A 14,640-nucleotide genomic window follows, 5' to 3' on the forward strand; every position below is an offset into this window, starting at 1 on the left:
AAAAAAAAAATGAGGAGCTTTGGGTGACCTTCTCGATTCTCCTACCTAGTTATATGTCCCCCAGTCCATGAAGTATCATATTCCACTGCACCAGAAGAGAACACAGGATTTCTTTTTATCAAATTCATCCAGATAAGATCTGTTATTTTCTACTTTCCCAGCCTCAGGAAGGAAATAACATTTTCTATGACCCAGTGGCCAATGAGTACCAGTGAATACATCTAAATGCTAGCACATCTTGTCCCTTGTCCTTCCCAACACCACCTTCCATTCTAAACATAGACAAGAATAATACAAAAATAAGTTTTATTTTACAGTGAAATGGTTGACAATCATCTGAATCGCTCACCAAGGATTATAAGTGAATTAAGAAGGTAGTTAACTTTGTGCATTGATTTGTATTTTGGATAAGACAACCTTGGCTGTTACTTCTTCTTGACCTGTCCAGACCCTCTCAGTTCAATGGCATTTTTCACTAATTACAGTTTACAGCAGGGGTCAGATTCCTAAAACAGTTCTGTGTACAGCATACTCTGACAAGAAAAGAAAAAATAACAACTCTGTGTAGTTATAACTTGGGTTGTTTCTGCACATTCCCACTTATCACAGGAGTAATATCTCAGCCTTCTTTCATCCCTTTACGAACGTCAAACATGTAATCAGCTCAACACTGAGATATTGATTTAGGGGCAGAGCAGCTTCATTTCAGGTGAAATCAAAAGATTGAACACACAGATATACTTTCTTGTCTTGCAGGCTACTGTTACATTGAGGAAGAATACAGAATAAAGCTATTACCAAGAGAGCTAGCTAAAATAATACCATCCTATTTGTTTCTTTAAGTAAAATTCATTCAATATCAACAAATATTTTCTAGTCCAGAAAATGCTGAAGACTGCATTTAGGATTTGGAGACCTTGTCAGTGTTTCATTTTGAAATCATGGATTTCATGAAATCCATGAAATCATGGAAAGATGGGAATATTTTTTTTCCAGAAGAATAATGCCACATATCTGATAAAATGTCAACCTTTCCATTTCTGCTTTGCTTAAAGTTTATGTACTGTAGTTCTTTCAAATGTACAGATACAGTAAAATTCAGTGACTTTGGTTCTGGCCCCAGAGTAGGAAGAAAATATCTAAAGACAATGGTGAATAATAAACTGAGGGTCATAGAGATTGATAATGTAATTATACCATGAACATCCAACACCAAGAGTATAGCAATTAGACACCACAAAATAAACTTCTCATATTCTGTCCTAATCCAATAACAAAATATTGAAATAATTGGCTTCACCAATTTATTTAAGTGTATTTCAGTGCATTCTATATATTATCTCTTTGTGACAGTAAAATAATATGAAAATATTGCCAATATAGCTTAATGATATTGTGTTCTATTAAGACAGCAGATTTCCAAGCCTGTTACATAATCATTCATGCAGTAGAAAATATGTTTACCCATTGACTGAAGCATATTCATGACTGTGAAAAGCATACTGATGAATAATATTATTCAGAATAACATTGACTAGAAAATAGAAAAAGAGTCTGATATTCATAATGAATAGTGCAAACAGAATAGCCTTACAATGAACATAAACCATAGGTTAACATAGAATGTATTCTCAGTCATTACTGCTTCACTCAGTAATATGAAAAGAAATAAAAAATTCTGAATGAAATAAGCAACAAAAAAGTTTAACTTGTACTCATGTGAATAAATGGCTTAGACAAATAACACAAATTTCCCAGACATAGCTACATGTGTAGAATATGAAATTCATTAAATATACATTTCTGAATTTCTTTCATGTGCCTAACACATTCATTGGTGCAGTAGGGCTCAAAAGAAATATTAGTCATGGTCATGGTCACTTATCAGATGGATTTGTGAGAATAAAGTAAACACATCATGAAATAATGAGTAAATTAATGTGTATGTATGCACACATATACATTATATTCAACATTTATTGTGAACATAAGTTCCTGCTAACACAAAATATTAGGAATTAGACTAGCATATTAAGAGGATGATTCATTAAGGTGATTCTTTTATTTCCATTCCATAGGTCTTTGTGTTTAGACTCAGAAAAAAAATTTAGAAACAATTTATAATTTTTTACCAACGTTTTGCATGATCTTCTTAAACCTTCACTTTCATAAATGTACCAAGATATAAAAATGTTATATAATATTACTTGAAAATGTTGTAGGACAGAAAGAAAGAAAATATGAAAGACACACAGAACATATGATTTCAAATATTTTCAAGGTTGACATAATGAGAAGTTAAAACAGAATTAGAGATTGGCTCAACAATGGCTCAAAACTAACTCTAGAATATTCAGTTACTAAATCTATTACTTAATTTTCCTCTTTGCTAACTGGAAGGATATTTTTTAGCAAACTATAGATTTCATCATATGTATTCTTTTATCTCAGATAAGCATCAATGACAACCAAAATTATTGTAATAAATTCCATTTTGCCCTCCTACAGTCCATTCTTAATACATAGAGTGATCTTTTAAAAATACCACTCAGATTCATCCCTGCTGCTATTCAATACACCAATGTTTTCCTATTTTTTCTTAGCTTAAAAGTCAAACTCCTTTATGTATCTACAAACTGCATTTTAAGATCCTACTTTCTACTACATCATTTGTATCATCCAACTCCTTACCTATGATAGTCCACCACATTGACCTTATTTCCATTTCTGAAATATTTGAAGATTGTTTTACTTAGGAACTTTTGGGTTTGCTATTTCCTCTGCTTGGAATGCCCTTCCTCACTATCTCAACATTTAGATTTCACCTCAAAAATTGTGACTTCAGAGAGGACTTCCTTGACCATGTTGTCTAATGTTATCTGGAAATTCCCAACCCAGTCACTTGGTCACTTCCTGCATTACCCTGTTTTACGTTACCCCTGTTTTACGTTATTCATATCACTTAACATAATTTAATTTACTTTTTTATTTTAATTTTTCTAGTGATTTTATAATCTTCCTGTCTTCCACCAGTATCCTCAGAAACTAAGACAGTAATTAGCATAATAGTCACAAAATAACTACTTATTAAATGAAAAATAAAAATTATTCATTGCTTAGATTCCAGATACCAAAATTATGCCTTAATGGACCAAAAATCTTCTGGAAGATATCTATACAGATATACATCATATCTATATGTAGATATCTAGAGATATATTCGTATGTATATTCATATATATGTTCACATCTAAACAGAGCTAAGGATAATATTAGATCATTGAAACTGGAAATCTACACTTCTTTTCTTTCTTCTTGTAATCAATTTCTAATTTAAGGAAATCACAGATGTAAAGGCACTCATTAGCTCTCAAGTCCTGAGCCAAGTTTGCCCTCCTTGCCTGCATTGTACTTCATTACATATTTATTTCATCAACCTATTTGTACCTCTTGTAAAGGTGGGAAGACTGATAAATACATTAAATGCTTTCTGAAGTGATTTGCTATACAATGTTTTGACCAAGATGTCCTTCCTTGATAAAAAATACTCAATTTCAAGTACTTATATTTAGAGCATAAAACTACCATCCAGTATATTTCAAATATATATGACCCTACATAAATGCTGAAAATTTAATTACCATGAGATGTAATAGTGTTCGAAGCTCTAGTTTTTTCACCTGCATTGATTTTGTTTTATTTATATTGAAGAACAATTTATATAGTGTCAAATGCACAGATTTTAAGTGTATACCTCAATGAGTTAAAAAATGTGTAATCCATGCCACCACCACATGAAGCAGAGTATAAAACACTTCCATCAAAACAGAAAGTGTCCTCAGGACCCCTTCCAGTCACTCCCACTCCATATCATTCTTATTTCCATCACTGAAGACTGGTCTTGCCTATTCCTAAAATTTATGTTAATTAAATTATTCAATATCTACACTTTTGGTCTCACTTCTGCTCAACATAATGTTTAGATTTTCATTCATATTGGTCTGTGTATCTGTAATTTATTCTGTTTTATTGAAAATATTATTCTATGCTAAGAATATATCTTATATATTATTTCTCTATTGATGAACATTTGCTTTGTTTCCAGCCTTTATCTAATAAAACATTCTTACCCATTCTTTTGTGGATATTTCTCTGGAGTAAAAACACAGAAATTGAACTCCTTGGTCAGATAGATATAGATAAAGATATAGATATAAATATAGATATAGAGTAATTACAGATATATTTCTACATATAGATATATAGTAAAAATATATTTCCCGAAGTGACTGTGGTATATTACACAACCAATAGCACTGTGTAAGTGTTTACAGTGGTCTGAATCCTCTACATTTGGCGTTGTCATACATTCTAATTTTAGGCATCCAAGTGACCCAAAAGGTTATTAAATTATACTTCAAAAACAAACTTATAGAAAAAAGATCATATTTGTGATTATCAGAGGCAGAGGATGGAAAGGGGGGGCATTAGAAGAAGGCAGGCAGAAGGTACACACTTCCAGTTATAAGATAAATAATTTCCAACTGTTGGAAATATAAAATGGCACAACCACTTTGGGAAATAGTCTGACAGTTTTTTAATAAGTTAAATATACATTTAACATTTCTTCCAGTCATTCTGCTCCTGGGCGTTTGCTCAAGAGAAAGGGAAGCATGTATTTTTACAAAGTGTTGTACTTGAAATATTTATAGCAGCCTTATTTAGTAGCCTCCAAACTGGAAACAATACGAACAGCGATGGAAAGCTAAATGAATAAGACAATCGTGGATTATTTACACAATAGAAAACTCCTCAGAAATAAAAAGCATTGAACTGTTGATATTTGCTCAAAATAATTTTGCTGACAAAAAACAGACAAAACAGGAGTATCTACTACATGATTTCATTTAGAGAAAATCCTAGAAAATATCAGTATAGTAATAAAAAGCAGATCTGTGGTTGCCTATAGATGGGGTAGGCAAAGTGCTGTGGAAAGGAAAAGCAAAGTAGCATGACCAAAGTTTGGATTTTGGGAGTGATTGTTCATTATCTTGTGATGACAATTTTGTGACGATGGTTTTATGGATGCATACATATGTCAAAACTCATCAAAATGTGTACTTTAAATGTATGCTGTTTATTACATGTCGATTATCCTTCATTAACACTGTTAAATAAAATCCTAGTGTTTTAAAGCAACAATCACTTATTCTCACACATACATGGCTTTGAGAGGCTCAGCTGATTTAGGCAGGGATCAACTGGGTGGGTATGTGTCACAGGCAGTGGCTAAAACCGATATGCTTCTTACTAAAGATCTATGAGTAACACTGGGTGACTCTGCTTCATAGGTCTCTCATCCACTTTTTTTTTTTTTTTTTGCAGTACGCGGGCCTCTCACTGTTGTGGCCTCTCCCATTGCGGAGCACAGGCTCTGGATGCGCAGGCTCAGCGGCCATGGCTCACGGGCCCAGCCGCTCCGCGGCACGTGGGATCTTCCCGGACCGGGGCACAAACCCATGTCCCCTGCATCGGCAGGCGGACTCTCAACCACTGCGCCACCAGGTAAGCCCCCTCTCATCCACTTTTGACTAGCAGTCTAATCAGCACAGGGTTCTACTTATGACAATGGCAGAAGTGAAAAACAAAAAAATGAAAAAACAAGCAAGGCATCTTAAATCCTTGATTTGGAAGGAAATGACATGCAGTCACTCCTGACTCTATTTGTTAAAGCAAGTCACGTAATCAATTCTAAAGTTAACAGTAGGAAATACACTTCCCCTGTTATGAGGTCAGAGGTAAGGGTATGGCTGCAGGGACGGTTGAAGAATCGGGCCAGTCAGGCAATGTAACACACACAAAAGATATAAGATTTTGTTCAAAAGAAGCGATAAATTCTGAAAAATACTTCAAAGAAACAGTAAATCAGATGGCTCTTTACCTCAATAACTCAATATTGTAAGCTCTCATCTCCTAAAACTTTGTATGTCAACCCTAATCATGAGCCTTCAATACTAAATTGATAGTTAAGTATGTGAAATAAATTGTTACAAAATTAATTCCTGAGCATATTATTTAAAAATAACAAAGTCCTCAATTCTATGAAAAACAAAAATAAAAAATATACCCTCCCACTACCTCAATTAGCTCTACAATCATATTGAATTAGCCCTCAGCTATTATTGTTGAAATGTAAAACTGTTGAGACATTGAACTATATTTGTATATATATATAGTTTATATATGTAAATTTATAGATATTTTTATATATAAATAAATATTATATATTTAATATATAAAAATATTATAAATAAATATAATAAACTAACAGCCTTTCCAGCTTGAAATCCCCATGTAGGTCATTATATTATTATTTTTATAAATTTATTTGATTTTTGGCTGTGTCGGGTCTTCCTTGCTGTGCGTGGGCTTTCTCTGGTTGCAGCAAGTAGGGGCTTCTCTTGTTGAGGGGCACGGGCTCTAGGCACGCGGGCTTCAGTAGTTGCAGCACGTGGGCTCAGTAGCTGTGGCTTGTGGGCTCTAGAGCACAGGCTCAGGAGTTGTGGCACACAGGCTTAGTTGCTCCACGGCATGTGGGGTCTTCCCAGACTAGGGCTCGAACCCGTGTCCCCTGCATTGGGAGGCAGATTCTTAACCACTGTGCCACCAGGGAACTCCCCATTATATTATTTTTAAACTGCTTGGAACTAATTCTTGTGCTAAATATTCTTCATGTTTTCAGATTTTACCCATTTCTCTAAAAAGAAAAAAAATCTAAGAGAACTTTAAGGCAATTCGTGTGTACATAGGTTTTGGAAAATGTTAAGAGGTATCACTCATCCCCATGGATTGGTAATTCTGATGACTAACATAGCTGCCCACACAGCCTTCTAGTTAGTATAAGAGGAAGTTAGAATGTTGAACATCTCTTGGCCAGATGTATTCTAAACTATAAACAAGTAATTCTGAGGGGAGCACTTACATTTGTTAAAGTGAGTCAATAATAGTTGTATTATCTACATATAAGTATTTCTCCAAGGTGAAACCCATGGGGCCTAAGGAGAATTTCAGGTGAAATAAAATTCCTATTTTAATCTGACTGTGAAACACTGTAACAGTCTTCCTTATAAGCCATAACATTCAAACTGAAAAGACAAGACTCTCTCAGGACATTTTCTTGCTGTCAGAGCTGACATTTATAGTAAGTGTTTATTCACAGCAAGCAAAGGAGAGAGCTGAGAAACAAAAGGTTTAACTATATCCTTTTTAAAATGTGTTTGATTTTCTGTATTAACTGTTCTTTAAAACTGGCTATCTCAAGAATAATTGTTGTATACAAAACAAGTCTGTATATATACTACCAGGAACCCACTGTCAAAACAGTATTTGTTTTTCTGGCCTTTAATGCTGCAGAAAAGTGGAGAGGGAAGGGAGGAGGAGAGTATGAGTATTTAGGAGACATTTATTACTTGTACCACAGGCCCAACTAAAATGAAGGTAAATGTAAAATAAGAATAGATCTAACCTTGGAGACCAAACTACAGTGGAGGCGACAGGCTCTGAGTACTGAACGTCTACGCTTTTGAACTTGTTATTATGTGACACAGAAGGAGAGGGAAGCCCTGCTGCTAGGGAAAAACAGATCATGGATGGAAAGGTAAATGTCAAGGAGAAAATAAGATTAAAATATAAAACCATAACCAAGGGTAACAATGTTGGTTTGCATGGAATGCCGGCTTAAAAAAAAATTCATAGCTGGAAAACAGAATAAGAGGGAAACAGGAGGAAAGAAAATGAAAGGTTTTAAGGTCATTTCTCTAAAGTACACAGAAGTGCCAACTTGGCAGTCCCGTGACTTCTCAGTTGAAAGATGTTTTTAGGAAAATATGTATCACATGCATGGATTCATGTTTTTCATAAGAATTAAGTGGGTACTTAGGGGTTTTCTTCTTTGTTGTTTTTAATTGAATCCACTGGACTGTACTTGTATATTGACTCATTTTTCACAAGATTCTTTTTCCCATTGATATTGCCATAGAAGAGATTTTCACACATATTTCTGTAACTATCAATTGTTAAAATAGTGAGGTCTGAACAGGGAAGTTCAGAAATAACTGAACAGCAGAAACACAAATAAACTCCTAGTTCAGGACAACAATAGCAACATAAGTTAAACCTTTCTAACTCCTCTGCCTCCCAGAGGTGACTATATTAGAAGAAACGCTTGTTTGCAGACCACATTGTTTGTTTTTTGGGTTTTTAAATCCATTTCTATGTTTAATTAATAACAGTGACAAATCAGAATGGTTCAATTATCAAACAGTATACAGATAGAGATTATTGGCCCTGACATTTGCTGAATAATCATTGCTGGTTTTGACAGTTCAAAATGATCCTAATGGTATATGTAGTATTTTAATATTAGTCAAGCACATATTGTAGGCTGTGAAATGTAGTTTTCCTTTGTATCCTTGAAAGTAAATTCCAAACAAACTAGGAACCTGGAGAGTGAAGGCATAGCAAGGCATCTACATGTAATTCTTTATTTATCTGCATGTGTTGAAAACCTTGAGTTCATATTGTTGTCCAGTTCCAATCTAATATCACAGATCTTATTCTAGTTTCCTCCCTTTCCATATTTGTAACTCTCTTCTCTGACAGTAAGAAACTTGGTCACTATAATCCCCATTATATTTACTTATTGAATCAACCACCGTAAGTACAATTATTCTTTTGTGCTGTCACCACCCCTCCATGTGGAGGTCCTTCTCACTCTACTACTGGGGCTTCAGTATTCCACCTCATCATTCTTCTGTCACTGTCTTGAATGGAAACCCTTTTTTTCCCACATTCAGACCCAGACTCTCTGCACCAAGCACTATCGTGCTTCCCTTTTCTGTGCCAGGTATGTATGCTATTTTGCTTGTCGCTACATTAATGGTTTTTGGATTGAATCATTCAGAAAAGAAGAAGAACAAAGGAAGGAAAGTAGGAAGGAAGGAAGGAAAGATGAGAGGAAAGAAAGGATCCTTATTAACTTTTAAACATTTGTGGTATGCTAAGAATATTAATTAACAAGAAAGGTATTTTTAAACATGTCTTGGAGGAAGGGCAAATACAAATCTACTAACCCAAACCACAAAATTTCTAAAAAATTTTGACATAAAAACATACATATCAATATCTATGAACTATAATAGAATACATTTAAAGTAGTGATCAGAGGAGAATTCGTATCTTTAAATATTATATCAGTAAATGTGAAGAAATAATAGTAAGTGAATTAAATTCCAACTCAATGAGAAAACAAACATAAAGTGAGCCCAAGGTAAGCACCAGGAAAAAAATAATAAAGACAAAATCAACAATTTAAGAGGCTAAACACGGAAAAAAATAGCAAAATTAATTAGTAAATAAAAATGCTTTTCTTCAAAAAAACTAAACTAGGTAACATAATTTTTTTAAAATACTGAACATAAATATGCAAATTCAGAAATACCTATAGGAGATTGTTAAAACAATACCATAATAAAAATTATAAAGAATATTTTACAAAATTTCATACATATAAATTGTAAAGCCTGGATAAAATACATGATTTTCTAGGAAAAATTTATCAAAATTGACTCCAGTAGAGATATAAACCTTAAACAGATCAGTTTCTATGGAAGTAGGGAAACATATCAAAGAACTACCCACAAAAAAGACAAGGTTCAGATAATTTTATATGGAAATTCTTTTATCCCTCAAAGATTAAATCATTTCAGTGTCATTTTTTTTTTTTAACAATGCAAAATCTGGCTGTGGTAAGCAGAATTCTGAGACAGTCCCAAGAGTTTCACTTTCTAGTGTAAATGCACTGTAAAATTCCCTTTCCTTTGTGTGAGTATAACCTGTGAATAAGATATCACTGCAGTGATCTTGTCATGTTTTATGGCAGAAGGGGATTATCCTGGGTAGGCCTGACCTAATCAAGTGAGTGTTTTAAAAAAAGAGTTTTCTCTGGCTGGTTGGTGATGGAGGAGATAGAGGAATGTGCTCTTGTGTGTCTGGGTGAGAAAGAAGCAGCTCCCATGTCCTGAATCTCCCATGGAGGTCATGTGATGAGGAGTTGTGGGCAGCCTGGAAGAACCGAGAGTGATCTCTGGCGAACAGAAAGAAAATGTGGACAGAGGTCATATAGCTGCAAGAAAATGAATTCTGCCAACAGATTGAGGGAGCTTGGAAGCAGCTCTTTCCTTAGTCAAGCCTCCAGATGCAGCACCCTGATTTCAGTTTGTGAGTTCCAGCATAGAGAATCTAGCTACTGTGGGCTGGACTTAGGATCAACAGAAACTATAAGACAATAAATTTGTGTTAAGTAATCTGCTAAATTTATGGTGATTTGTTACATAGCAGTCGAAAACCAATACACTACTCAAACACAATACCAAATTGAGATAAACTGACCTTCTGTGTGTCCAAGTGTGAATCCCTGAAAAAGACAATGCAACATCACCTAAGCAGTATCCCTGTGGAAACTTTTCTAACCTGAGTCTATGTAGGAGCGACTAACCAGACAAATCCAAATTGATAGACACATCCCAAAACAACTCATCTGGTTTTCTCAGAAAAGTCTCTCTCACGAAAAAAAAAAGTAGAAAAGTGTTCTATTTTAAAAGTTTAAAAGAGACTAAAGTGGCATTTCAATTATACACAATGTGCAATCCAAGCAAGGCCAAAAAAAGAAGTCTATCAAAGGCATAAATAATATCAATATAACATAACATAAATAACACAACATAAATGTTAGTAACATAAATGAGAAAATTTAAATACAGGCTTATAGTAGATAACTCTACTTTGTTAGTATTCAATTTTCTGAGCCTGACCATTGTACTATGGTTATGTAAGAGAATGCTGTCATCTTAGACAACATGTCATAAAGTTTTTAGGAGTGAATTAGTATTCTATCTGTAAAATGCCTCTCAAATGGTTGAGAGAGAGAGAGAGAGGAGAAACTAATGTAGTAAAATGTTCAAAGATGGTGAGTTCAGAAGTATGTATGAACGTTCATTGTAGTACCCTTTCAATTTTAATAATTTTTCTGTGCATCTGCATTTTAAAAAATAGTGAATAAGGAACAATATTTGCTGATAGCTTTAGGTACATGCATTTTAATTTTAAAATATTTCCATTATTCATTTGGCTCACTGTAACTTTTTTTCCAATAAGAAATGAGGACTGAATTTAATAATCTTTTGGTAACCTCAAGATAATCAATTAAGTAATTCTTTTTTAAAACACGTAATGAATGAAACACGTAAATAAATTTTCTAATTGTAAAACATCAATGTATTCTTTGAGTAAATTATTCTCAGCCATGGGAGATTAATCTGGTGGATAGATTTGCTATTGTGTTTTTTCTTTTGAGTCTTCTTCACAAATGAGATTGCCTTCTAATTTTTTTTCCCTCCTATCTTTATTCATTGTTTAAAATCAGAATATGAAAACCAGATAGAAGTTATTAAAAAGCTTTCCAGAATTTCTTTTCTTTTTGTTGCCTGTGCCCACCAATAAATCACAGCACATTAAGAACAATGACTCTTCTTCATTACTTTTTAATCCTATTAATGCCAGGTTCACATACTGTTTTTAATAAAATTATATTGGAAAAAAAAGAATGAGGACAGGTATGTGGGATGGGATATGGAGATTGGAAGGCCTGTTATGAGATAATTTTAATAAAGGCAAATGCCTAAACTGACAGAGAAAAGGGAAGGACCGGTGGCAATGTTTAGTTCCCTCTGGTGATTTGATTGATACAATGTGGAGGAGTAGTTGAGAATGATCCCAAGGTTACTTCTGATGTTCCATTTTCAGACACTAACAACAAATGTTGTACTTCTACCTAGTTATATTTTGACTTATATATTCTTTAGCTCTAAATTTATTCTAATGGACAGATTTATATTTTACTTGATAATTCATGTAAAAAATCATAATTTCCTGCGATTCCTCCAACATCCCTATGAAGTAAACAAGGCTGAAGTTGTTAGCTCCATTTTGTAGATTATAAAATTGAGACAAGGAAATTAAGGTATTTGACAAAGGCAGAGCAGTGAAGAACCAAATTTAAAGACAGGCCTCTAGATTTTTGGAATTTTTATTTCTTTCTGCCGTGTTGTTATGGGTTGAACTGTGTCCCTCTCATTCCCACATTCATATATTGAAGTCCTAAGCTCCATACCTCGAAATAGGGCCTCATTTGGAAATAAGGTGATTACAGATGTAATTGATTAAGATTAATTCATACTGGAGTAAGATAAGCATCTGATATAACTGGTGTCTTTATAAAAAGGGAAAATTTGGACAGAGACACACCCACAGGGAGAGCTCATGAAAAGATGAATGTGGAGATCAGTGATTCTTCTTCAAGCCAAGACCTGCCAAAGATAGCCAGCAAGCCACCAGAAGCTAAGGACATGGCACAAAACTTCCCTCACAGCCCTCAGCAGGTACCAACTCTTCCAACACCCTGATCATGGATTTCTATTCTCTAGAACTAAGAGACAATACATTTCTGTCATTTAAACCGCTCAGTTTGTGGTACTTTGTAACAGCGGCCCTAGTAAACTGATACATATATCTTGCTATACTTTCAGGTAGGAAATTATAATGATCAAAATTAAATACATACATTTTATATTTTCTACTTCAATAAAATTTCATGTATGTTATGATTATTTAAATCTAATCCCATATGCTGGAAAGATGTAAATAGCATAGAAAAGCAATTTAATTTAAACTTTATCTCTGATCCAAATAGACAAAATTTAAATTTACTGAGGAAAAAATCATAATTGATCATGTCTTTTATGCAGCTATACTTTTGCCAAACCGACATCTTCTTCATATATAATTATAACAGATCATGAATCCTCAAAGTTTCCATTTATCATGCGTGTTTTTGAAATTAAAATATAGTGATAATTTTATTTCTATCCATGTAAAGGCACAATCAATATTCTGTAAATGATTCAGCCTAAGTAGGTCACATGCAATATTTGGGAAATACTTATATTAAACGATGATTCTTTGTTTATTTAAATTTAACCATATTTCCCTTAGTTTGTTTTGTACCCCTAGAGTATCTCAGCTAATAATTTTTGGCTACAAGTGCATAAAACCAGAAGAATCAACAAAACCATAATGAACCCTCCAGAAATGCCACCGTGTTGGTACCAGATGGTAGGGACAGCTTAGTAAGTAATAAAATTGGCAAAACAATACATTTTAATGTATCAAAAGTTGCGTTGATATCAAGTTCATCCATGGTTGTGAATCAACTGATTCAGATGAAGCAATTTTATATCTATCCAGGATAGATATGATCTGTTGACCACCTTCAACCATTATAAGATAAAAACCAATAGAGATAAATTAAGTATTCAAATTTATACTGAAAAATAGAATATTCCAATATTTCACAGTAAGCAGTAATAATCTCAGAAGAATTTATTACTTTATAAATGATAATAAGGGTCCATTTGCTTTTGATAGGTTAAACATTTACTTTCAATTTTAAGGACATTTTTAGGATATCCCACTGCACTTAATAAAACAGAATACCTGAATTTCAAACAACACAGTTCCTTGCTTGTGTTTGTTCTTGCTATTCTTTGTGGTTAGCATAGTCTTCTCCCAGATTTTCAGATGACTAGCTCTTTTATGTTGCTCTATCACTTCACATATCACCTTCTCAAAGAAGCTTTCACTGGCCAGTTTCTAAAATAGACCCAGGCATATTCACACTATCTATCATATTACCTTGTTGCATTTTCTTCTTACTGCTTAACAGTACTTGAGCTTGTGTTTTCATTCTACTTTTTGTATATTTCTGATGTACTTTTATTTACTTAAAAAAATATATACTACCCTACTAGTATCTAAATTCCACAATGTCCAATGTCTTGTTTATGCAACTCACAGTGGGATTCTCTGAGCTGGGAACAATGCTTGCTAAAATTTTAATGTGGTGGCTTATGTAGACAATGACAACATTTTGGAGTTTGGCCATATCTGTAGTGTTGACCCAGAAGTGACCAGCTTAAGGGCTTCAGGGAACACAGACCATGTTTGGTCAGCCCTACCACTGAGGTATCACTATCTTGGCACTTTTGTAATTCATTCAAAGCTATCATTCAGCCAAAGAAGGGGTTTAGGAAGCACTTGGAATAGTCTCTTGAGTCCCCTGGACCTAGACTGAAATTCCTGTTTTGCTATATATAAAATGGCAGATGCTGTGCTTCAGACTCTTGGCCAGTAGAGAGGAGTGATGAGAGTACTGATAACATAGGAGGATGGTGAGGAATGAATGAAGTAAAGCATGTACCATATACCACAGAAGATTGAGGGTTTTTTTTATGATTTTAATATCCACTCTCAAATCATTGGTATTTTATAAAAGGGGAATTAAGAGATTTTTCTTAAAATAGTGTGGGGAACTTAATACGAATTGACCTTAAGTGATCAAACTAGCAGAGGCTAAGAAAGCCATCAATGAGTGTAGTTTCTATAGGAAAATATAAAATATTCACAGTATAAATATTAAGAATGAGAACATTTGCTAGAGCTTGGTATACAGGATCAGATTGTCTA

The 14,640-nt window shown here is 33.9% G+C and overlaps 1 long non-coding RNA gene across 1 annotated transcript in view; it reads left to right on the forward strand.

The window, feature by feature from the left end:
- Window positions 1-5,414: 5,414 nt before the first annotated feature.
- LOC132530241 (uncharacterized) overlaps window positions 5,415-14,640 on the forward strand; it is a 47,779-nt gene continuing 38,553 nt past the window's right edge. The window contains exons 1-2 of the long non-coding RNA XR_009543742.1: window positions 5,415-5,565; window positions 8,856-8,905. This is a non-coding gene — a long non-coding RNA (uncharacterized LOC132530241). The remainder of the gene's footprint in view (window positions 5,566-8,855; window positions 8,906-14,640) is intronic.

The sequence above is a fragment of the Lagenorhynchus albirostris genome, chromosome 12 (genome assembly GCF_949774975.1).
Source record: "Lagenorhynchus albirostris chromosome 12, mLagAlb1.1, whole genome shotgun sequence".
NCBI lineage: Eukaryota > Metazoa > Chordata > Mammalia > Artiodactyla > Delphinidae > Lagenorhynchus > Lagenorhynchus albirostris.